This window comes from Rhinatrema bivittatum, chromosome 3 (genome assembly GCF_901001135.1).
Source record: "Rhinatrema bivittatum chromosome 3, aRhiBiv1.1, whole genome shotgun sequence".
NCBI classification, from domain to species: domain Eukaryota; kingdom Metazoa; phylum Chordata; class Amphibia; order Gymnophiona; family Rhinatrematidae; genus Rhinatrema; species Rhinatrema bivittatum.
The window spans coordinates 465,336,056-465,361,081 of NC_042617.1; the positions used below are offsets into that span (position 1 = coordinate 465,336,056).

At 43.1% G+C, this 25,026-nt stretch overlaps 1 protein-coding gene and 1 long non-coding RNA gene across 9 annotated transcripts in view; one reads left to right on the forward strand and one right to left on the reverse strand.

Annotated features, from left to right (window-relative positions):
- Nucleotides 1-4,848, reverse strand: part of LOC115088056 — a 31,374-nt gene extending 26,526 nt beyond the window's left edge. The window contains exon 1 of the long non-coding RNA XR_003855698.1: nt 4,706-4,848. This is a non-coding gene — a long non-coding RNA (uncharacterized LOC115088056). The remainder of the gene's footprint in view (nt 1-4,705) is intronic.
- VSNL1 (visinin like 1) overlaps nt 1-25,026 on the forward strand; it is a 403,254-nt gene that overhangs the window by 266,928 nt on the left and 111,300 nt on the right. The gene's annotated exons all lie outside the window — the stretch shown is intronic.

Genomic DNA, 25,026 nt, shown 5'->3' on the forward strand with positions numbered 1-25,026 from the left:
ATGTGTGCATGTGGGTAAGGAAGAGGTGAGAGGATATGCATGTTTTGTGTGTTTAGTTGAGAGAGGGAGGCAGTCCTTGTGTGTATATGGATGAGGTAGAATGTATTTGTGTGTAGCCCCTGCCCCAGCTTCTGACTGAGCACAGGAGTTCCCTGGGGAGGTTGTGGGCCAGGAATGGACCCATGCCTCTCTGGGTTCTTCTCATACAGGAGGGAAAGAATCAATCTTTCAAAGCCTTTTTGGGGGTTTTTTCCCACCTCTCGAGCTCTTCTTAAACCACATGCCACATAATAGACTATGTAAAATAAATAAATAAATAAACAAAGTCTTTACTGGTCACTGATTGCAGGAAACACAAAATCCACATCCAGATACACTAAGGTTTAGTACATCAAGGAGCACAGAAAAATATAGTCCACAAGCATGAAAATAATCCTCAGTCCCTGACAATAGCAAATGCTGACAGCTATACAGGTAAACTCTATGGGAGTTCTGGGTTCTTCCCCTGGTACCTGCTTCCTTGGTGCAGCTCTCTCTTTATCCCAATATCTAACTGCAGCAATCCTCAGAATAAGTCAGAAACTCTGGAGCTGATGCTTTCCTTTAGGCATCAGCTCTGGAAAACCCTCTAAGTCTGGCAGACGTCCCTTGACTCCAGCTGGAAACTGCATTCTTTTCCCAACTTAGAAGCACTCTCCCTGGACAGACTTAACACTTCTCTTCCTTAAGACTTTCTCTGTGTCTTCACAAACCATTCAGGAATTCACTAGTTTCTATCTGAAGAAGTCCCTCTGAATTGTATCTTCAGGACATAAGGAATCCTTCTCGACTCCTCAAGAGACACTAATCCTAGGGGCCTGGGAACTTTGACCTTCAGTCCTAACCATCCTCCTAGGATAGGGTACTCCTTCAGCACCTTCCTTTTGAGAATGCCACCCTTCCATCACAACTTCTCCCCAACAGAACCTTTCTCTTTGAAAGAGACTCTCTGCAGAACCCTCTACTACAAGGGCAAAGAAGTTTTATTACAACACAGTACCAGTGTTATGCAGTTGGTACACTGGGGAGTACCAACTGCATAACACTGGTACTCTGGCATCACCCCCATTCAGCGTCTAGTAACACACCGATGCAGTCTAGTAAGGGGCAAATTAGGAAGCCCTATATGTGAGTGAGTGAGAGAGAGAGGCAGGCAGGATGTGTGTGTGAGATAGTTTTGGGGAGGTTGATTTCCCTTTAAGAACCAGCATTGTGGTGCCAATGCAGCTGTCAATGAGGTTGTTGTGGAAGATGCAGCTGAGACCAAAGCAGTAGGGAGCTGTAACCTTTGCCGCATTGGCAATGCTTCCAGCACTGGAATGTTGTGCGCTTTTTCTATTATTTATATTCTGCCTTTACTGACTGGTCAACCACTTCAAAGTGGATTACATTCAGGTACAATAGGTATTTCTCTCTCATCAGAGGACTTACAATCTAAAGAGGTCATTTACTAAGCCATGGTAGGGCTGCAACACACAGTAAAAGACTTAACACGGAGATAATGCACCTTCCCAACATAATGCTAGAATGGTAATATGTTTATGTGCATGCAAATCATCTCATTAAAAGGCAAAATCATGTTAATAAAATAACACGGCTTACCTCAAAATTCACAAGCCAAGTGATTTCAATTAAAGTTAGGTACAACTCAAGAGCTGTAGCTAAATTTCCCCCTGAGCATCAAAATGCTAAAGTGCATCCCAATGCTCATGGGGCTGTCATTTAAACGTCCTGAGCAGCCCAAACAGGGCCCTCCACCCTCTAGTACTCCAAAATCTTCAGGAGTCTTGAAAAAGCTCTCTTGTCCTACCCCATCCCCTTCTCCTGAAGGCAGCATTAAGTGTCCTGGGTTCAGGCCCTCACCCCCCCCCCCCACCCTTTTTAAAGAAGCCCACCCTTGCTGACACCCTGGCCCTTACTTAGCAAACCATGGTGGTTCAGTGGGACCCAGAACACCCCATAAGGCTCTAGGCCCAGCACTGCCATTCTCAAAATGGTGGTAGCTAGCTTATCACATGAAAGGGCCGAAGGTTTAACATCGACTAACAGCATTTTGAAAATGGCAGGGCCGGGCCCAAATCCCTAGGCGGAGCTTTGGGCCCCATTGGACCACCAGGGCTTGCTAAAAAAGGGTCAGAGGGATGGGCTAGGCTGGGGAAATGCAAGGTCCGGGGGAACTTTTTTCAAAAAGCAGGAGGGAGAGGGCCCTGCACCCAAGGACATTCAATGTTGAATTTTTTTGTTGCCTCAAGGAGCAGTAAGGAGGGTAGAACATGGTGGTATCATGATACTTCCTGGAATTTTGGACTACTGAGGTGAGACGTTGTTTGAGCCATTCAGGCTCTTTAAAAGATGGCAGCCGGTGTGAAAATATCATGGAATTCACTTACTTATGATACTAGGTATCGCAGGTAGGTGGGAAAATACCTCAGCATAGTAAATAGACCACTAAGGGCCAGATTCATTAGGGCTTTTCTCCTTAGTGAATCAGGTACTAAGTTTGTACCTGCAAAAATGGGTGATGAAGTGACTTGCTCTAGGTCACAAGGAGTGATAGCTGGATTTGAACCCTGACAGCCCTGATTCTCAGGCTGCTGCTCTAATACTAGGCTATTCCTCCACTGCTGTGATCTATTCCAGATCACAAAAGTAAACGAGACCGTAGCAGAGGTGATTTGAATGCTGCATCAGCGGCATTTCAGGGACTGTGGCAGCTGTTTCAGGCAGTGGAGTCCTGTGGCAGCAGCAGATTGGGCTATGTGCTGAAGCAGTGTGTGGTGGAGGGAGTGAGGAAGAATGCAACCATGTTTGTTGTGGCAGGGACTTGATTTCATTCTGTGCCTTCAGCAGCAGTATTTTGTGCTGTGGGGGAGTCACTGAAGATGATGATGGTGGGGTAGGGAGCCCCATTCTGTGGGAATGATTAATAGAACGGCTTACGTACTGCTGAGTCATTTTTTTTATATGACATAGGGTGGAGCTAACATGACAGACTTCAGGGGTAAGGCGCCACACTCCTTTCATGGGAGGGAACATGACAGAAAGAACCTGACTTTTATTATATAAGATTATTTTAATGGTGATATACAAAACTGATTCATGTAGAACTGTGCTAAGCATAGAGCTATAGAAACAACTCCCTTAAAAAAGGTGACTTTAATAAAATGAAAAAATTAGGACAAACTTAAGAGGGGCAGTTGCAAGGGTTAAAAATCTGCATAAGATGTGGAGTTTGTGTGATGAGGCTGACTGCTAAGTGGCTTTCCACCAGAAAGGGTCCTTGATGGGCTTTCGGACCCTCTCTAACCTCTGCTTTGAAGGCTGTATGATGCAGCAACGCCAGCCCTATAAAAACCCTCCCTCAGATTACTCCCAACCTCAGCGTGGAGTCTCTTCTCTGTCTTTGGCTCCTTCTCCATGTATTCTTTGCCTGGTATCCTTGTTCTTGTTCCTTGCCTATGTGCTCTTTGGCTTGCTCCTTATGCTATCTGGGCCTTCCTGTGGCCTGCCTTGCCTGTGTTCCTGTTCTGTCTGGGCCTCCCAGTGCTTGTGTTCCCAGCCTTGCTCTTGCATTGACTGGGTCTTCCTGTGACCCTTCCTACCAGTGTATTTCTAGCTTCCCATGTCCTGTGCTAGGCCTTTCTATGGCTCTTTGTCCATGTGGCTCCCTAGTACTGTCTGCTTTCTATGCCTTGTCTAGCCCCTTGTTTGTCCATAGTTCTATGTTGTCCTGTGCTGATCTGTCTGTCGGTGCACTCTCTGTGTTAAGTGTGTCTAAGGTACCTTCTTGACCCTTGCCTTCTGCTGCCAGACAGTCCCTGTGGGTGCCCTGTCCCTGATCCTGTGCACTGCCTGCCATAAGACCTGTCAGCCACCAGCACCGGAGAATCCAACCCAAAGGGAAGGTGGTTGGTCAGACAGAAGACTTCAAGGCTGACTTGCCTGCTCCTGACCCCTGCATTCCCCCACCTTTGGGGTATCAGCAAATCAGCCTGCATGACCGTGACATCACACGGAGGTCAGACAAACCCTCCAGGAGAGGCAACCAGTGATCAGGCAAGTCAGTTTTATTTGCTCCAGAAATGCCTTGATTCAAGATTAATCTATATTGGATCAATGTACACAAGCCACATGAATCTAGTGGAAAACCTGAAAAGTGGAGTCATGACTCCGATGTAACCACTAGCATCTGTTCCCTGGACCCAGCTCCTGAAGTGTTGCCTACCTCTATTTTCTACTGGAAATGCAACAGGTGCCAACTTACAAGCCCATTGTTGGAACCGGCATGTCTCTGGTGCAGTCTCCCTAATCCCGCAGCTCCCTTTTGGGAGTGTAAAAAGTGTTGTGTTAATAGACAGTTTATAGTAACTTTGCCCCAAGACCAAGTCCTGAAATATTGACCCCAGTTCCAAACACCTAATACCTGCTTCACAGAAGTCCCAAGACCAGCCTGAAACTATTTCAGCACAACACAGTCCTGAGGTACTAGAGGCCTGCAGTCAAATGTTAGTGGAACAGTCTGTGATAAACAAATCCTGTATTTCTGTTCCCATTATAACGAGATTGAAAGCCATGCCAGATAAATCTGTTTCAATGCTAGCGTCTGCTAAATCAGTGGTTATTCCAGCCTTAAGCAAGCCTAGATAAACTATTAAGAAATCAGTACCTGCAAAACTGAATCCTGCTCCAGAATCCTGTTCTACTGCTGTTCATGTGTCTCTGTCACTTTAGCAGGGTCTAGCTCAGCTTTAGGGGTCTCTGATCAGGCAGATGCACCCAGCTCTGTGCCTGGGAATCCTACCCATCAGGTATTTTCAGTTCAGGGTCTGTGATTTCACCTCTGTCAGCTGATTCCTGTTTGCAAGCTCAGACGCCTGTTCCACCAGCTGTTTCAAGCCAGGCCCTAATGAGATCTGTTGTAGCACCAAGAAAGGTAGCTTGTACCTTTTCACAGCCATGTCAACAGACTCCTCTTTGTTAAACCTGTCTCAGTCTTAGACTCTTTTAAAACTGCTTCTGTTCCAGTTTGAATGAAGCCTGCCTCAGTCGTCCAGAAGCCACTTGCCAACCCAGAGTTGGTTCCAGAAGCCAGGTCCAGTCCTGCTTTTGTGCCTTCCCAGCCAGCAAAAGCTGTTCCTAGCCCTGAGATTGATATCCTGTCAGACCCTGTGTTTGTACCTGCCAAAATGAATCCGGATCCACATTCTAGGCCGGGCCTTGTGTCAGTCTCTGTCATAAAGGAATCTGGCCCTGTGGAGGCTCCAGGATCCAAATTCAAAGACCTATATCTTTCTTTCTTTCTTTCTTTATTTATTTAAAGGCTTTTCTTTGCCGACATTCATAAGGCACATCATCTTGGCTTACAATGAACTGAAAAGGAGGAAATACAATAAACAAAAAACCAAATCGTAGTCAAAGCAAAACAAAGAAGTAAAAAGAAGAGGGAACTATATACATAAAAGAGGCATTATAAAACAGATATTTGAGGGCTAAGTGAGCAAAAGGGCAGAAATGCAGGGGAGAAAAGAACTTTATACAATCAATACAACGTTATCTTAACTAAGAATTCGTGGGTCGAGGGAGTTCCAAGCAAGATTCAGGGGAGGAGAAGGGGTAGAGTTCAAAAAGAATCAGGGGAAATTATGAGGTAGGGAGGCGCTAGAGGTGGAAGGGTGCGGAGGGGGGAGGCTGGCTGGGGAAAAGGTCAAAAGCGAGATCTGTTTAGGCTAAGGTCTACGTTATGTTTGTATCGGGGTAGGCTTGCTTGAAGAGCCAGGTTTTGACTCCTTTTTTGAATTTGGTGAGAGACGGCTCTATACAGAGGTGGGCGGGGAGGGAGTTCCAGAGGAGGAGGTACCAGCTATGGAGAATGCCCTTTCTCTGGTGAGGGACAGATGCGCAGACTTAAGGGAAGGGGTGTGTAGGGTGCCTGCATGGGCACTTCTTATGGGGCGGTTCGATGTGCGGAAGCGAGGCATTTCTTCAGGCCAGGTGTGGTTGAATTTGTGTAGTGAGCAGTGAAGAATGGTCAAGGCTTTGTATTGAGAGCGGAAGGCGATAGGTAGCCAGTGCAGTTCCTTTAAAATAGGGACCCTGCTCCAGGCCATATGTCTAATGCAGCTCCAGCTCACAGAGTCCAGTCCAAGCTGATACCACAGCACATCTAAAGACTCTAGTCCAAGCTGTGCCAGCAGCCCTTCCTGATATTCTAGCTCAGATTTCTTCTGCAGCTTCTAAGCCTCCATTCTAGCCTGCAACAGAATCAAAAACCCTACTCCAGGCTGCACTTCTTGCAACTCCTAACGAGATGCTACTCCAGGCTGGGATCAGTGCAGCTCCATGAAACCTCCTCCCAGCTCCATCTACAGCATCCAAGTCCTCATCTCAGGTGGTGCATTTCTCAGCACCAAGGACTTCTGTCCAGGCTGGTTCTTTCACAGTAACACCAGAGATTGTGTCACTGCTGATTCAAGGACTCCATTCACAGTGATCCTAGCAGTCTCTGTTCAGCCACTGATGAAGCCTGCAGTGCCTTTGGCTCTAACAGTTCCTGCTACAAGTTCACCCCAGGCCAAGTCAGTTCCTGCCACAACTCCAAGTCAAGCTGGGCCCGCTTCTGCCATGACTCCACAGCAAGCTGAACTAGTTCCTGAGCCAGCTTTTCCTGCTATGTCTCTGCAATGCCAAGCTGAGCCAGTTCCTGACATGACTATTCCAGGCTGAGTCAGTTTTTCTTGCCATGTCTCCACAGCAAGCAGAACCAGTTTCTGCCATGATTCCTTTCCAGGCTGAGCCAGTGCCTGCCCTATCTCCATAGCAGGCTGAGCCAATTACTCTGCTCCAGGTGGACTCTGATCCAGCTATCCCAGTCCAGGCTGCATCCGTAGCACCTAAGCCTTTGATTCTGGCAGCACCCACAAGCCTGCTCTGACTTTGATGAACCCAGTGTCTGCTGCCTCTACTGCTCGTCTCTGCCCTTGCCTTGCTGAACTCCAAGCCAACTGTTCAGGGCTATGCTCTCTTCCAGGCTGCCTTCACAGCTTCCCAGCCTTTGTTTTTGGTTGCACTTGCAGTGTTCAAGTCCTTGTCTCTTCCATAGATTCCATACATCCAAGAATTAAAAAAACAAACAAACTGTTTTGGTTAGAGGAGCTGTCCATCAAAGTGACTAGTGTTGCACAACAGAGCTTTCAGCATTTTGGAAAAGCAACATCTTGTGCGAAGAGTGGTATATAAATCAAAAAGGATATTCTTTAGGATTTTAATAAAACTAATTTAACCATTTCCTAGGGTTGAAACAGAGGAATAACTGAACATTTCTGGATTGCCTTTAATTTAAATTCTTTTTCATCTGATTGCTTTCTTCTGCTCCTTTGGGCTCTCGGTTTAGTTGGATTCTTCCCTAACTCGGGTTGCGGTGGCATGAGCCCTCATTCACAGCTACTTGAGGTTCTTCCCCATCAGTATCCCTTTGCCCAGTCATCACAGAGACAATCTCAAGTAGGGGAGTCATGGATCACGACTTCTGCTGGATCCCAGTGAACGGGTACTTTCAATCCCATCTGTATGTGTCACTACGTGCAATATTTGGGATTTCCTCCCTCTACCCAGGAGGCCGGAATGCTGCCTGCCAGTTCGATAAGCAGGAACAAGGTATGGGACCTGAATCCAGGTCTCCTATTCCCACTAGGCCATGAGGACAGTCCTAAATTGTCCATGATGCAGTAATTTATACTAGGACAAGTTGCCATCAAGTCATAGTATGTTGGGAACTGCCTTCCACATTAACAAGTAGTCATGGGGGTCTGTGTATGTGTTGAATGCATACACTATTTTTAGTAGTAACATTTAATAATACTGCATTTTTAGTACAAAGGCCCCTGTTATGTCTTTAAAATTGCGATTTATAGTTTTCCAGTAAGGAAGCAGTACATTTTCAAAACGTGTGTGAAATTGGAAGTATCATGTAGACACATAATTACTATTTTTGGCAAGAGCCCAAACTATGTGCGTACTAGTAATGTTGCGCATAAATGTAAAAGGGAAAAAAATGGGCTGTTTAGGGCATTCCAGGGCAGGGTTTAGACATTTATGCACAAGTTACTATTTTGTAAACCGGATACATGCATATATTACCAAAGTTGTCCATACACTTTTACACCTGCTAATTAAGCTGAATAGTGAAGTCGTGCTTGTCTTTAGTCTGCAGTTTTTGGGTGAAATGTCTGGGTTAAAGGGCAGCGAAATGACTGTAGAGTGAGAACAGGCCAAACCTCAACACAGAGCCAATAAAAATTAAAAACATATACAGAAATGTACTGCAATATCACTGCCTCAAAAGGGAGAAATCTTGTTAGGGAATTTAGCAGTGGTAACTGCAGCTAATAAAGACCTGACAAAATTTATATATTTGGCCTTATAAGTAGCCTTCAAATGTTTACTGGTTAAATGGATCAATCATGTGCTACTGGTTTTGTTAATTTGATACACTAAAATGTCCAAACTTATGCAACTGGAAAATTTGGACATGAGACTAATTAAACGTATGGTGAATGTGGCGTACATATCTGCATGGACATCTTTCTTTGCCCTCTTAACAGTTGATTTGCAGAAAAATGTATTGGAGTTAGGTTCCTTAAATGACTGGAGTACTTCAGACCAAAATGAGTACTGATTTTGATTTGTAGAGTTCTTGTCACAGAAATGGGTTGGTCTCAAATGGTATCTGTTCTCTGGACAGTGAATGCAGATATTAGACGTATGTAGTATGAATGGAGTTTGTAGCTGTCTTGATGTTGGGGGGGGGGGGGTAAGTGAGGTGATTGGGAGTAGGGGGTTGCTCAAATGATGTGTTTTTACTAGGGTTTGTTGTGAAAGTTTCTCTGATACAGTGAAAAAGCTGTAGTTTCATGTTGCAAGATGCTGATGACTATGTTAACAGCTCTGATCTCTGTCATGCAGTACTTGTTTGATAGTTGTTGTCATTTTTTGAATTATTGGAAATTTGTATATATATTTTTTGCATTACTTGTTTTTGTATACTACAGAATAAAAATTATTTATAAAAAATCTCAAAAGGACTCAAGTAATGGTTGCAAAACAACTAGATGCACCAAAAAGTTATAGGATATTGTCATAAAGAAGTTATCAGAAATATTACTAGACATGACACTCATCACAGATTTGCCAGTCCTGAATATCTCATTCATAGAGCCTCTGTAAAGGTTCAGTTTTTTGTCGTGAATAATATAATGTGATACATATATGAAACATATGTCCAAGCGGCCCATCAAGTTTGAAAAGTCAACTCTGTAACCCTGATATCCACAATGTTTTGGCAGAATCTCCTTCTTCAGGGGGAAAAACCAAGTGAACAAAAATTGTTAACTATAACTTTTCTGGTGCTGACGTTAAATGCGCCCACTATAGGTCACAGAACAGGAATGTGTCCAGACTTAAAATGGAGTCCATGGAGTTTTGTGCGTCTCTGATCTATGGTGCACAGAAGGAGCTCCCTGTGTTCTATGAAAGAAGTCTGTAAACCTCATTATTTGATTCCAATAAGTGAAAGCAAAGGAAAGCAAGCATCCCACTTATTATTTTTATAATAGTTTTCCTGCAGCATAAATGCTCCTTGTTTTAAGCATCAAACATAAGGCCTTAAAGGAAAAGGACTACATTTTGTAGCTCAGCTTTTACTTTTTTTATCAGCCTCATAGTGCTCTCCCATTTTGGAAATGTTAGGGTTCTATTTATTTGGCAAACATAGTTGAAACAATAAAAAAAAAAAGTAAAGGTATAAGATTCTGACTAAGGCCAGCAGTCACACCCGGACACTGTTTCACCACCTTAGGGAGTATCGCCTTCATGCACTACATACTTCCATTTAAACATCCCTCACAAGAGTATTTAAGTTTAAAAATATTTAACTAGTCCTAGTGATTGCCCTAATTAATCCTTAGTGAGGCACCAATTCTGTTTTGCTTGTGTTTCTAAGGTAAGAATAATTATTCACATTAACTCATATTATAGATTTTAGTTATTGTATCATAATTTAAATTCACTGAACAAAACATAATTGAATCTTATTTTTAAATAATTTAAAAATGTTTTAAATTGTTCTTTATATTTCAGTTTTTAACTCCAATTAATTCAAATAATTATTTTAATTTCTTAATACAAGTTACAGCAGAGCTAAACCATTTGCTTTAAAAAATGATCCCTCTTGATTTTTGCTGAAACATTTTTACCTGCCAGGTTAATCTGTGAACGTAGAGGCTGAAGTACTTAACTGTGTTACCAATTGACCTTTAACGCATGTGTTAACAGCCAGTGTTAATGATATGCAAATGAGGCATGTGTTACTGCAGACGTTATTTCCTAGTGTGTAGACAGATGGACTCAGGACCAGTGGGTTATGCTTCCCTGCCAGCAGCTAGAGACGGAGCAAGCTAACGTCACAGTATATATACTCCTGTTATGGATGCCATTCAAGAATTGATTGACCTTGAATGGAGCGCTCTGGAGGCAAATTACAAAAGGGGTTGGACATTGGAAGGACTGTATCCCCTGGATCCAGCGGTAACAGAGCATTTGTGTTTTCCAAACGTGGATGCGCTGGTCTGTGCCGTCTCTAAACGGACGACTATTCCCGTGGAGGGAGGAGCAGTCTTGAAGGATGTACATGATAAGAGGATTGAGGCCATCCTTAAGCAAGCCTTTGAAGCAGTGGTGATGTGCCCTAGTGCTTGATCTTCTCTCTCAGAAAGTTGATGATTCTGGAGTGAATTCCAGAGCAGTTATGGAGACCGCTGCCACTTTTTTAGCAGATGTGGACTGCGATTTTGTCCGCATCTCGGCTAGAGGAATGACCGGTGATAGCGGCCAGGCTGAGAAATTGGTCAGCTGATGCAACCTCCAAAGCCAATCTTATGAAAATGCCTTCTAAAGGCTCACTCTTGTTTGGGAGTGAGTTGGAGAAAGTGGCCAGTAATTGGGGTGAATCCCTGGTCCTTCGGTTGTTGTAGGATAAGAAGCGGTTTCAAGCAGTTTTTTCCCTACAGTGGGCAGAACTTTCAGAGGACTTAGCCTTTTGGCAGGTCTCAGTCCTTTTGTCCCAGACAGTCCAAGAGAGGAGCGGGCTTGGGTAGCGGATCCTCTCGAGCTTCCCAGTGAAGGTTTGTCGACCCAACTTCGGGAACAGGAGATAGGGGGACGCCTCTCTCTTTTATCAGAGGTGGATAGAGATCGCAGTGGGTCCTCGAGATGATACATGAAGGATATGCGCTGGAATTCCGCAGTATTCCTCGGGACGTATTCATGGTTTCTCCTTGCCATTCCCACAGAAGAAACAGACAATGGAATCTTCGCTCTTAAGGCTTCTCAGGCTGAGGGCTATGGTTCCAGTACGTACATCTCAGGAAGGTATATGGTGATATTCCATTTATTTTGTTGTGCCCAAAAAGGAGGGCTCCTTTTGTCTCATCCTGGATCTCAAGGGAGTCAACAGTCATTTGCGGGTGACTCATTTTTGCATGGAATCCTTGCATTCAGTGATAATGGCGTATAGTCGGGGGAATTTCTGACCTCCCTGGATCTGTCTGAGGCCTACCTTCATATTCCCATTTGCTTGGAGCACCAACATTTTCTGCATTTTGTGGTGTTGGGGGGCTATTATCAGTTTCAGGCACTACCTTTTGGGCTAGCCACTGCTCCTATAACTTTTCCAAGGTTATGGTGGTAGTAGCGGCAGAATTGAGATGGGATGGAATCCTAGTACACCCATATTTCGATGACTGGCTGATTTGAACCAAGTCTCTGGAAGAGAGCCACCTGGTGACCCTGGTGATCTCCTTGTTGCAGTGGCTCAGTTGGTTAGTGAACCTGGCCAAGAGCAGTCTTCAGCCATCTCAGTGATTGGAGTATCTGGGTGTTCAGTTCAACACGAGATAGGCCAAAGTTTTCCTGCCAGAAGTTTAGATTCAGAAATTGATATCACAGGTTCGTCTTTTGGTGAACACTATGTGCTCGGTTTAATGATGGCAACCCTGGAAGTGGTGCCATTGGCGAGGGCACATATGCGTCCTCTTCAGCACTCCCTGCTGTCTCATTGGATCCCTCAGACTCAGGACTATTTGGTTCGGCTACACTTGCCAATGGAAATCTGCTCTCACCTCCACTGGTGGTTGCAGGAGGATCATCTGAGAAAGGGCATTTCCTTGACCTCACCAAACTGGTTGATTCTCACGACAGATGCAAGCCACTAGGATTGGGGAGCTCACTGCAGGAGCTAATGGTGCAAGGATGCTGGATTGCTAAAGAGTCCCTCTGGAGCAGCAATTGCCCGGAAGCCAGGGCGGTCCAGTTGGCATGCTTGCAGTTCAGCCACAGACTGCAGGGTCAAGCTGTCCGAGTGATGTCGGACAATGCAACGATGGTGGCTTACAAAAATCGGTAGGGAGAAGCCAAGAGCCAGCAAGTGTCGCAGGAAATAGACCAATTTATGGAATGGGTGGAAGAACATCTCCAGATGATCTCGGCCTCTCACATTGCAGGAAAAGATAATGTAAGAGCTGACTTTCTCAGGAGGGAGAGTCTGGACCCAGGAGATTGGGTATTGTTGGATGAGGCATTTCAGCTGATAGTGGATCAATGGGGCCTTCCGTTCTTTGACCTGCTAGTGACCTCTCGCAATGCAAAGGTTCCTCGATTCTTCAGTTGCAGGAGAGACACATGGTCCCTGGTTATAGACACTCTTGTACAGGTCTGGCTGGAAGACAAGTTGATTTATGCCTTTCCCCCATGGCCCTTGGGCAGAATAGTTTGCAGGGTCGAAGGCCAAATGGGGATTGTACTCCTGATGGCACCAGATTGGCCCATTGAGCATGGCATGCAGATCTGCGAAGACTCCTGATAGAGATCCTCCATCTTCTGCCACACAAGAATCTGTTGTATCAGGGACCTGTCCTTCATGAAGATCAAACTCTATTTTGTCTTACAGTTTGGCCCTTGAGAATACATGCTTGTTGAAGTGTGGATATTCTTCTGTGGTGATTGCTATCTTGCTCCACGCTTGAAAATTCTCCATTTCCTTAGCCTATGTGCAGGTTTGGAGAGTATTTGAGGCCTTGTGTGAGGATCAAGGTGTTCTTTATCGTTTGTTTAAGATCCTGCATATTTTGGAATTATTGCAGGATGAGTTAAATTAAGGCTTGGCTCTTAATTCCTTGAAGGTACAGGTTGCTGCTCATGCCTGTTTCAGGGGCCAGGTGAATGGTGAATTCTTATCATCTCATCCTGATGTGGCCCGTTTTTTTGAAGGGAGTGAAGCATCTTCGGCCTTCCTTAAGGTTACCGGTTCCATTGTGGAATCTTAACCTGGTGTTGGAATTCTTGGTGAACTCTACGTTCCGACCTCTGCGTTGACTTTCCTTACGGTTATTGACCTTGAAAACTGTGTTTCTGTATGCTATATGTTCTGTGCATCGAATTTCCAACCTGCAGCCCTTGTCTTGCTGGGAGCTGTTCCTTCAGATGATTCCAGGGGCATTACAACTGCATACTGTCCCATCCTTCTTGCCTAAGGTGGTCTCGGAATTTCATTTGAATCAGTCCATTTCCTTGCTGTTCTTGGATAAGGTCAGATAAGCGGAGAAGTATCGCCTCTTGTGTCCCTTGGATGTCAAGAGACATGTCATGCGGTATCTGGAGGTTTCTGAACCTTTCCGAAAGATGGATTGCCTGTTTGTCCTTCATGGTGGAAAGAAGCAGGGCGAGCAGCTTCATGGGCTATGATAGTTTACTGGATTAGGGAAGTAGTCGCATCCGCATATGTGGATGCTGAAAAGCCGTTGCCTACTCAAGTTAAGGCTCATTCTACTAGGGCTCAGGCAGTGTCATGGGTGGAGGTGAATTTGTTATCCCCCGTCGACATTTGCTGAGCTGCGACGTGGTCCTCCTTACACACTTTTTCCAGGTTTTATCATCCGGATGTGCAGGCCCAGGAGGAAGCAGCCTTTGCACATGCAGTGTTGACTGGACCGCGGACAGCCTCCCATCCTGTTTGGGAGTAGCTATGGTACATCCCACTGGTCCTGATTCCATCTGTCTACACGCTAGGAAAGGAGAAATTACTACTTACCTGATAATTTTGTTTTCCTTAGTGTAGACAGATGGACTCAGCTTCCCACCCTCGGTTACGGAATGATTGTGTCAATGGTCCTCCTGTGTGGCTGTGTGTTCCACTGGTAAGTACGTTCCTTGCTTGAGTTCAGTGTTTCTTGTTGGTTGAGTACAGTAATGGTTGCCTGTATTTAATCAAGGTTTTTGCTAGTCTGTCCACAGTTGCTTTTGAAGAAAATACTGGCAGGCTGGTGTCAGTGCAGGAGTATATATACTGTGACGTCAGCTTGCTCCGTCTACATCTGCTGGAAGGGGAACATAACCCACTGATCCTGAGTCCATCTGTCTACACTAGGAAAAATGAAATTATCAAGTAAGTAGTAATTGCTCCATGTAGATGGTAATGCAAAATCTTTCTGAAGCATAGTTGTTTGTTTGCATCAATGCATCTGCATTACATTTTGTGCGTTTTAAGAGGGGTTTTTTTTGCTTCCTTAATAGTAATGAATTCTTTTTCATACTTTTGCATCTCATTACTTCATCACAGATTTTGCATGAACAATAATACACGCTAGTTTACACATGATAGCATTGTATGAACTGCTTGCAGTAGATAATACAGGCTTTAATGCAGCTAGTACATGTAAGAGGTATTTTTAAAAGGAATTACACATGTAAATGTAACTACTGTCGTAGCAATTTTCAAAAGCCATTTACTAAAGTAAAGTGCAATTGCTCAAGTAAATCATATGGACAATTTAAAGGCATAATTTATAGCAATTTTCAAACACCTGCTTACTCAAAGTGCATTTACACATGTAAAACCCAATTTTAAGTGTGTAAATGCTTTTTAAAATCAGGCCCATTGTGTTATTCTCTGTCACTTGGCTCTGATATTGCAGATGATATTGCAAACTTTCCAGATACATTGATTTAAAATAGTTTGTTTATCATCAGGCACAGTGCAAGTCATTGAAAAATGAAAGAATATTGTCTTCCAACACACACAAATGCTGTTTCCTATAGCTGAGAATGACCACCAATTTACAAATTGTGTTAATCCTATTCATACAGCAACCATTTTTGCACTTGTTACTTGAGACAACTCTATTTATGTATTTATTTATTTATTTATGCATGGTTTTTATAGACCGTCGTTCCAACAGAAGATCACAACGGTTTACATAAATTGCATTCGATTACATTGTAAAATATTGTATTAACAGGTTTTAATTTGAGTAATGGTATCTTTTGTAATACTATTGATTCATTGAAACATTCAAAGTTAACAATCTAATATTGATTATTATTGTTTAGTTTGTAATAGATTTTATTCAAATATTATTTGATGTGCTGAGAAGAAGTAATATTTCCTGAGTAATACTGTTCATTAAGTAGCTTATATGATATATCTCTACATTAGTTCATAAGCTTTTCTGAAGAGCCAGGTTTTAAGTTCTTGTTTGAATTTCTTTTTTTCCATTAACAGTCTTATTGATCCGGGTAGATCGTTCCATAGTTTGGGTCCTGCTATTGTGAACATTCATTCTCTTATTTGGGTTAGAGAGTGTTCAGATCTGAAGGAACTGTTTTGAGATCTGAGATCTCTTTGCGGGCTGTAGCATTTTATTGTTATTCCTGGAGGAGGTGGATCAAAGTTGTTTATGATATTATGATATTGTAAGAGGACACTAAAATTTTCCCTTTCTAGCCTACACTGCTATTTCTTTGACCCAGTATACTACTGTCTGGGTGAGGAAGCGACACAAGAACTAGTGAGGAGATGGCTCAGCATCCAAAAACTTTGGCCACCTTTTCTGCCAGGCAATGTCACCAGACTTGGACCTTGCTGGAAGGCATGGACATTGTGGGGTGAGAGGAATGCTCCCAGTGCCATTTGCTCCAGGACCCAATTCCAGAGCAATGCCATTGTTTCTCATGTGGTGGATAAATATATAAGAAAAAACATTGCTTATACATATTTGCATTAAATAAGCTTAATCTTTACCCAAGGTAAAATGCAAAAAGCTCAGAACTGTAGCCAAGCAATGTGGCGCCTATGGCCAAGTGAAAAACTGCATCCTCACCCAGTACACAACACATGACACCACGAGTTGGTGACTCTGTTAAATGTTTGTATAGCAATGCCCATAGCCGGTGCAAGGGTATTAGGCGCCCTAGGAAAACCTTACAGCATTGCATCCCTCTTCTCATCACACTCTCTTCACACACAATAAAAAATGATGCATGTATAATAGATTTTACATGAAAACGAACATTCAAAGCACAGTCTTTTGAGATAAAAATATTACTTACAATATGTATATTTGTACTTGCACTGCTGTGGTGCCAACCAGAAAACCCTGCAAAAAAGCAAGAGACACTTGGAACCCGTATGATATTAGGCCGACTGAAATGCATCTCGGGCATGGGCATGACCCTCAGAGAGCCACGAGAAAACCGAATTACAATGCAATAAACTTTCTATATCAAAACAACACTTACTGCCATCACTCAAACAGCAAAAACTCAATCTAGGAAAGTTAAAACTGCAAATATTACACCAGACTATAGCGTATTCAGGCTGGCAGTGGCCTCAGGAACAGTCAAGGAACTCTATAAAAAAAAAAAAACCCTTGACTAACCTAATGCTGGTGCAATTATTTATTTACAGTGCTTCACAGATAAATCAAAATAATAGCTCACATCAGATCAGGCATAAATATCAAGGAGACATTCTACTTACGAATATACTGCAAGGTCCTACCAGCTCCCATGGGGCATCCTTAGGTTCTCTAAGCCTGTGCTCTTATGGCAGGGTGAAGGGAACCTCCCTTTACCAAGAATTCCTTGCAACCTTCTGCCTTAAGGAAACCTGGGTTAAAAGCCTGAATCAGGCTCCTTAAGGTAGAATGGGATAGTTGTTGATACACTCCATCACATGCTCTCCCCCTCAGCTTGGCCATGTCCCCTTCATGAAAAAAATACCACGGGTTAGTAAATGTGACTCCCTTGGGTACCTACATTTAAAAGCTCAGCTTTTTTGAATAGCAGCCTCTGAACCACATGAACATTTTCAAAGAAAAGGTGACAAAATGTTATTATTATTGACAAATTAGACTGAAGAACTGTGTTTTAAAATGACTTGTAGTAGGTGACAAGGAATTTGGATGAATCAGTAACTGAGGGGAAACCTTAAACTTATGGCCTAGCATTTCTCCCAACCCATAATGCAATCTTATAACCATGTCACCAAGTTATGACAAGTTCTTGAAAATGTTTTCCTAATTCATTCTTATATATGGAAAAAAATAATTCATCTGAAATTTGATTCTTTCTGTTCTTTTTTCTTGATAGACATACTTTCACCAGTCCTACATTTTTTCAGATAATTATAAAAAATAGGAATTGTTGTGAGCAAATCAGGCCACAGAAATTGGCATACCCCTGTGAACTGCATGCATAATTTATTGACAATACAAGCCGTTAAGCCCGTTAAAACGGGCAACCCTCCCCCCTCACTCTCCCTCCCTCCCCCTCTCACCCCTCCCCTCACTCTCCCTCCCCCCCACTCTCCTCCTCCCCCTCACTCTCCCTCCCTCCCCCTCCCCTCACTCTCCCTCCCCCCCACTCTCCCTCCCTCCCTCCCTCCCCCTCTCACCCCTCCCCTCACTCTCCCTCCCTCCCCTCCCCTCACTCTCCCTCCCCTCACTCTCCCTCCCTCCCCCTCTCCTCACTCTCCCTCCCTCCCTCCCCCTCTCACCCCTCCCTCACTCTCCCTCCCTCCCCCTCTCACCCCTTCCCTCCCCTCACTCTCCCTCCCTCCCCCTCTCACCCCTCCCCTCACTCTCCCTCCCTCCCCCTCTCCTCACTCTCCCTCCCTCCCCCTCTCACCCCTCCCCTCACTCTCCCTCTCTCCCCTCCCCCTCACTCTCTCCTCCCTCACCACCGGGTTCACTGCTTCTCGCCGCCGCTGCTACTGCTCGCCACCACCTCTTACTGCCCCTCGCCGATGCCGCCGCTGCCCCTCGCTGATACCGCCGCTGCCCCTCGCCGATACCGCCGCTGCCCCTTGCCGATGCCGCCGCCACTGCCCCTTGCCGATGCCACCGCCACTGCCCCTTGCCGATGCCGCCGCTGCTGCAGCCGCCATGTTATCAAGCAGCTGACGCTCTGCTGTGACCGATGTGCTCGCACATGCGCAGTAGAGTTGCTCTCTACTGCGCATTTGCGGCACGTCGGTCAACCTTCATTTATTAGGTTGATATCCCTTAAGAGTTGAGTGCTGAAAAATCTGTACTGTTGATAGTAAGATACTAAAAACAATATTGGATATGTCTGCAGTAAACGGCTGTTATTTTGTTTTGCTGTTTTTGCTATCTCGATGTATTTGATGCATAGGAGTAATATCCTTGGATAGAGAGAGATAGAGTCACATAAAACAGAATAGTTGTGTGTCATATGCTTGGATGAGGTTTGTTTGTCAGATGTAAATGATATATTTAACACCAAGTTAGAAGGAACAATTGAGACATTCCTGATGAGCAAGTGAGTGGGGGGGGGGGCCTGTGAAATATCATCATTACATGGTTTCCTTTTGTAATAGTACAAATTCTACTTTAAAATTTTATTTTATTTTATGTAATTTAAAATATGTACATCTCGCCTATCTAATATCTTAAGCAAATTACAACTAAAACAGCCATAAAATTGAACATGACACATGCCATAGCTAAAAACTTACCATTTTCTCTTGGGTGAATATACTGGACTAGTGGCCAAACTCAGATTTTGTATTCATCAATTGCACAACTTCACAGGGCTATGTGCCTCTAGGCTGATCAAAAGCAGTTAGAAGCACCCTCATAGATAGTGCTGAACATGAAGGAAAAAGAAGTGCAAAGTTAAAATGCAGTCCAAAATCAACTGAATTTTAAAGCATTAAAAATTCCTCTGCACAGAAACTCCTCGCTCTTGAATTCTAAACCATTCCAGCTTCTCAGCAAATTCACAATAGTGACGGGTGAAAGATAAAATGTGGCAGAAATTATCATCAGTGGAATATTTCATTTTATAATAAAATAATGGGGTTGCCACATTAATCTACTTGGATATGTGAAAATAAAGGTTAACAAACATGTGGCTAATAGCATTTTATTGGCCTAACTTGATACATTTGTGACTAGCTGTCAAGAACTACACCGCCTTCATCACCTCTTGAAAGCTAGTCACAAATGAATCAAATGTTGGTCCAATAAAAATGTAATACCAACTGTGTGTTTGACTTTTATTTCTACATATCCATTTTACAATGAATGTGCCAGGCACACTGCTGTACCTTATAGCCATGTCAGTAAGTTATGAAGTTTTCTAAAAAATGTTTTTCAAGTTCCTTTAAAAAGAAAACTATACTGCTATACAGCCTGAAAACAGGCTACCCCAAAAATGCTGTGGAATTGAAAGTTTTGCAGAGAAGTGTTCAGCTTTGTTGTTTCTTCAATTAACAATGTGTGGCAGGTCTGAAATTCAAAAAATAAATATCATAACCAAGTAGATTTTTGAGCTACTGTTTTTTGGACCTTTAATTTTAGGCTGTGTAGCTCATACGCGAGATATTTCAGATCCATGTTTAAGGAGCCCAAGCTTGTGAACTAAGGATGATTGAAGCATTTTCTTTATATATCTATTGCAGAATATCAATCTCTTCCATTTCGTCTTCAAAAGAAGTAAACGTGGCCTGTGTTTCTCATGAAAACAAAAAAGGGTATTATTATCCTTATTATGGTAATGCATTATGCATTTCTGTAGAACCGAAATAAAGCACTAGAGCTGACAAGGTGCTTACTATCTATAACTTCAGCTTCAGCTTTCTTTGCAGAAAACATCTCAATTACACTTTATATTGTCTTGCACCTTAATCATTATAAGGCTGTAAGAACAACCAAGCGTCAAATAGCACAATCACCTGTGGAACAAGATGGATGAGGAGGGGGGTCATACTAACCTCCTGTCATTGGAGATCTGTAGCACACAGTGGAAAGCTTCTTGGAGGAAACACATAATTTTTAGAAACTGTAAAAATATGCTGTCACCAGCATGATAGTTCAGGGTCAGTGCGTGCAGTGCTTGTGTGTGAGACCAGGAGTCAATTCTCAAGATTGGCTTCTGCTTCTCAGGCTAGTCGAGGCTGGTGGTGCTGCAGTGGTAGCACTCACAGCCCTTGTGCATGTGTATGTGTTGGGGGGGGGGGGTGCACTGGAAAGTCTTTGTTGCACAATGGTGACATCTAGTGGTTAGACTCAGGATACGCGCATACTAGGCTCTGGAGGGAATTGTAGTCTGTGGCCCCTGGCTAAGGGACTGTATCTGAGCTAGACAGGGTGAAGGGGTGGGGTTTAAATTGGAAAAATAATTCAAGGTAATTGTGACTGAAGATCCATGGTGCCATAGCCCAGTAGAGGCTGATTCCAATTGAACTAGAAACCCAAAGGAACAGGAGGAGAAAGCTAAAAATAGGAAAAGACTGCCCTGCAATTTACAGCCTAATTATAGTTTGTCCTTAATTCTGCTGTAGCAGAGTGGCATCTCAACCTTCAGATTTTTTTTTTTTATCACTTGGAGTACATTTTAACAAAAGAAATGCTCTGAAAAGAATCAACGTTGCCATGCCGTGATCAAGGGAACTGAGCTCGCAATTTTTCGGTGCAGAAAAAATGAAGCCTTGTTGGCTGTGTACCTGTTATCGAGCAGTCTGAGAATTCCACTCTTACTGCCTTATAATTTACTTTTCCCATTTCCTGATCAGAGAATCACTTAGCAAGCACATAATAAGCTTTAATATAACAGAGAGAGAGGAGGGATTCCAGGCTGTCTGACAGAAACCGCATAGCTAATGGTGTACCATATGCCCATGAGAACATTTCGATCTTTGCCACATAACCCACACACCTCTCCTTTTGCGGAGAAGATTTTTGGCATCCGACTTCTGTTGAACTATTTCCTATCTGTAATTTAAATTCATTTGATTTCACTGTAATGCTGTTCTGCACTGAAAATCTGAATATGCCATGCTTTGTTTTCCATAATACTTCTACTGTATGTCTGATTAAGGCAAGCATGTTGTTACTATTTAAAAAATAATAACTTAATCATCCTAATGGGTTAAGGGTTTGAGGGAGAAGTCTATCTGAAGTTACTGATGTAGCACAGGAGGTAGTCATTGTGATTTCTTAGGAAGGACACCTGCATGCCAGTTGTAACCTCTGTAAACATCCCTTGTAAACGGCGACAGCGGGGTTTTTCTGCCTGCCTTTGTACATGTGGCTGGTCACGGTGCAGTAGTGTATGAGGGGCCCTTGCTTCTGGGGTCAGAGGGTGACGGGATTTCTGTTGACTTGCATGATTTCTGTGGCCACCTGCAGGCTGAACTCCACGTTAGTGAGCATAACCAACATGTACCCAAGCCTTAGGTCAGTTCTAAAGGTCAGCCCAGAACACAGATGGGATCCTGGAGAACTGCAGGAAAACAAAATGGAACCCAGGCAGGAGGAAGACATCTGGCACCCTTCACTTATGAAATTCCTTACTACAGCCTAAAGACAGGAAGGTCTCATAGAGACAATCATGTAGAAGTTATATAGGAGTTAATTTTCAAAAATGTTCAGTGCCTAAATTTAAGGCCCCTAAATATAGATAGATTTTTTTGCCCAATTAGGTACCTAAGATTTCATCTAAAATTTCCTAAATTTAGGATCACATCACCTCAAGAAATTTAAGAGGAAAAACTGGAGATTCCATTACAAAGAGAGAGTGCCCAGAAAAAAAAAAATCTTTAATAGTTTGGAATTGGGCAATAACAAGTCCTGATACCTGTTAAGCCAGGAAAAGTGAATTCACTGTGTGTGATATAGAAATCACAGTGAAAGTATATTCACACTGCATTCTTTAAGTGAAAGCAGAATAGAGAGAAATTTGTGAAGAGAAATGTGGGTTGGTGGGGCGGGCCAGGACAGTGCCGGCTGCCGCCACGCTCAACTTACTTCAGATCGGGCCCTGATAATAATCAGCAGAATGGTAATACGTATATATTAAACAGTGTTGCTGAAAATGCAGAGCCCTGTGGTAGCCCTGTTAATTGTATCTGATAGACATCCACCCAATCTTACCTGATATGAGCGACCTGATAGAAAAGATGCAAACCATTCCAATATTTTTCCTTCAGTACCAATTTCAGTTAGCCTTTGGATCATAATGTTGTGATCTATGGTATCAAATGCAGCTGAAAGGTCCAGTAAAACCAACAGGAATGAACAATCTGCGTCAAATCCTCTTAACACTGTATCAGTTAGTGCCAGAAATAAGGTTTCGGTACAATAATGCTTTCTGAAACCAAATTGGGTTGGAAATAAAATGTTATTTGTATCAAGGTGGTCTCACAATTGTGAGAGAACTACTTTTTCTAGAATCTTAGCAATAGCGAGTAGGGTTGAAATTGGTCTATAATCATTTAGGACTTCACTGCCTGCATTATTTCCTTTTAGGATTGACTTGATAGATGCACATTTCAATGAGTATGGGATATGACTTTCATCTAAAGATACATTTATAAGTTTAGTCATTTATGGAACTATTATGTCTGGGATAAGTTTTAATGACTTAATTGCTAGCAGATCTAATGGATGAGAAGCTGGATTTAGTTTCCTCAGGATCAGTTTAATTTCCAATTCAGATGCATGGTCAAAGGCTGTCCATTTCAATATTTCAGCTTTTTGTAATCAAATATTGTGGTTCATTTTGCTAGGAAAATATTTTACTTAAGTTTGAATCTTTAAATCGAAAAAAATCACAAATTCATTACATTTTTCAGTTGATGGTTCAATATTCTGATCACTATTACTTGATCTGTCTATGGTAAGAGTCAAATGACTGGAGAACAGCTACTACTAGGGTGCAGCCCAGCTACGACCATTCCGTTATATCAGAGAAAACTACCACCATTTGCAAGGGACTACCTGAAAAACCAACACACTGCGTTACACATTTGAGTAGTCAACTATTCAAATTAAAATCCAGAGCTCTGGTATACATTAGAAACAATAAGATATAAATACTACCTAGTCTGAGGATCCTGTGTTGATTCATCTGAAAGACATAAAGAAAAGACAGGCAGAACATGCATTGTGCACCAGATGTGACTTATTCTGAGTGTTAGGAGCAGCAGCACTGGCAGCCACATGCAGAAGCCCAAGGTCAACTAACTGAGTTGTCTGTCTGTGCCACACTGACTTCTTCTTTCTCGTGCACTTGTACGCAGAGAGAACTGGTCCTTAGTGATGGGATCATGTGTGTCTTGACCCCTCCCTGCCCCCTCTTTATTTTAAAATTTAAGAGAGAGACTGGCAGGTCTTTCAGTGCTTCTCTTGCTGTTCTGGCCATATGAATCCTTTCCATGTCTGCATTGCCTACTCCATGCAAGTTGGTGTGGCACATATAATTTTTGTTAATATAGGTGTGCCTTGGGCTTGAAAAAGTTGGGAAACACTGACTTAGAGGTCAATAGTTATCAAACGAAACATGAGATTTGAACACTTCTCCTTGCTCCCTGGCTACATTTCATTCAAGAAAATTGTTGCCCACACGAAATTTACCCAAATAAAAAGAAGCGCCATTGGGGACATTCCCAAGGTGCAGTTTTACTATGTCTGGGCAGCACTGAATATCCAGCATGGTCTATTATTGAACCACCTCAGTGGCCAGAATAGAAACAGAAAGCTAGCACTTCCCAACAATATTTCACATAATCCTGTGATGTAGCAAGTATTCAGGAAGTTATGCTATCAGCAGCAGTTAATATTAAATATACTATATACCCACTTTAACAGAGCTCATACACACACTCAACAAAGTAATCTGTTTGATAAACCAATCTGAATTTCCAGAAATGTACTCCATATTGCAGAAGCAATCCAATACTGAAAAAAATATATTGTGATTAATTAATACACATTGGTGGTGAGTCAAGGCCATCTGAAGCTAGCAATCGGTTCTTATAATTAAGATTGATAAAGCACAAAAATGTGCAAAGCACCATCAGGGAGTGCTGGCATCTCTTTTTACTCTGGCCATCAAGGCAGCTGAATAAAGGGCTGTTTTTCCTCCTACTTTATATTGCTTCCCTTAACATACATATTCAGTACTTTGTATGTTTACTGTACGGAATGTATTAGTGTAGAAACTCAGAAACTAGAGGAAAAGTCTTAAAATAGTTGAAAAAGTTTAAAAAACTGAATAGAAATAGCAGAAAACTCGTGGAGGAGCCAAGATGGCGGCTTAGCCTGAGCACTGCTCTGACCGCTCGCTATTTCTTATTGATTTTTTCCTCATTTTTTTTGTTCTGAAATGCCTGCAAAGAGGAAGGGAAAAGTTGAAACCGAGGGGTAGGTTCTTTCATCCGTATCCGGCCAGAAAACGATTCTGAAGTGCATGGGATCGGCATTGCAAATAGAGGTTCATGTTCTGGCTACCGCAGCGGAGGAGGTGAGCCTGCCCTGGCTTCGGAGGAAGAGTCGCTGAACCCTCTGGATGAAAGCTACCCACCGGCAACATGGGCAGCCATGCCGCTACACTCCGCATGGAATCCCGAAGAAGGATTCCAAGTTCTGGAGGCCGAGGGAGTAGCAGTTTTGGATTCTCCTGTGTCTGGCTCTTTTTGGATTAATGGAGAAGGAGCCGGTACTTCTGTGCCGGCTGGCATGATCACTCAAGCGGCAAATGGAGGTGAGCTGCTTTCCACTGGACCTCTCCTATCTACTAATATACCGGTTTTCTTTGAGAAGCCCGCAGTGGTTACCCTAGAGTCTCTGATGG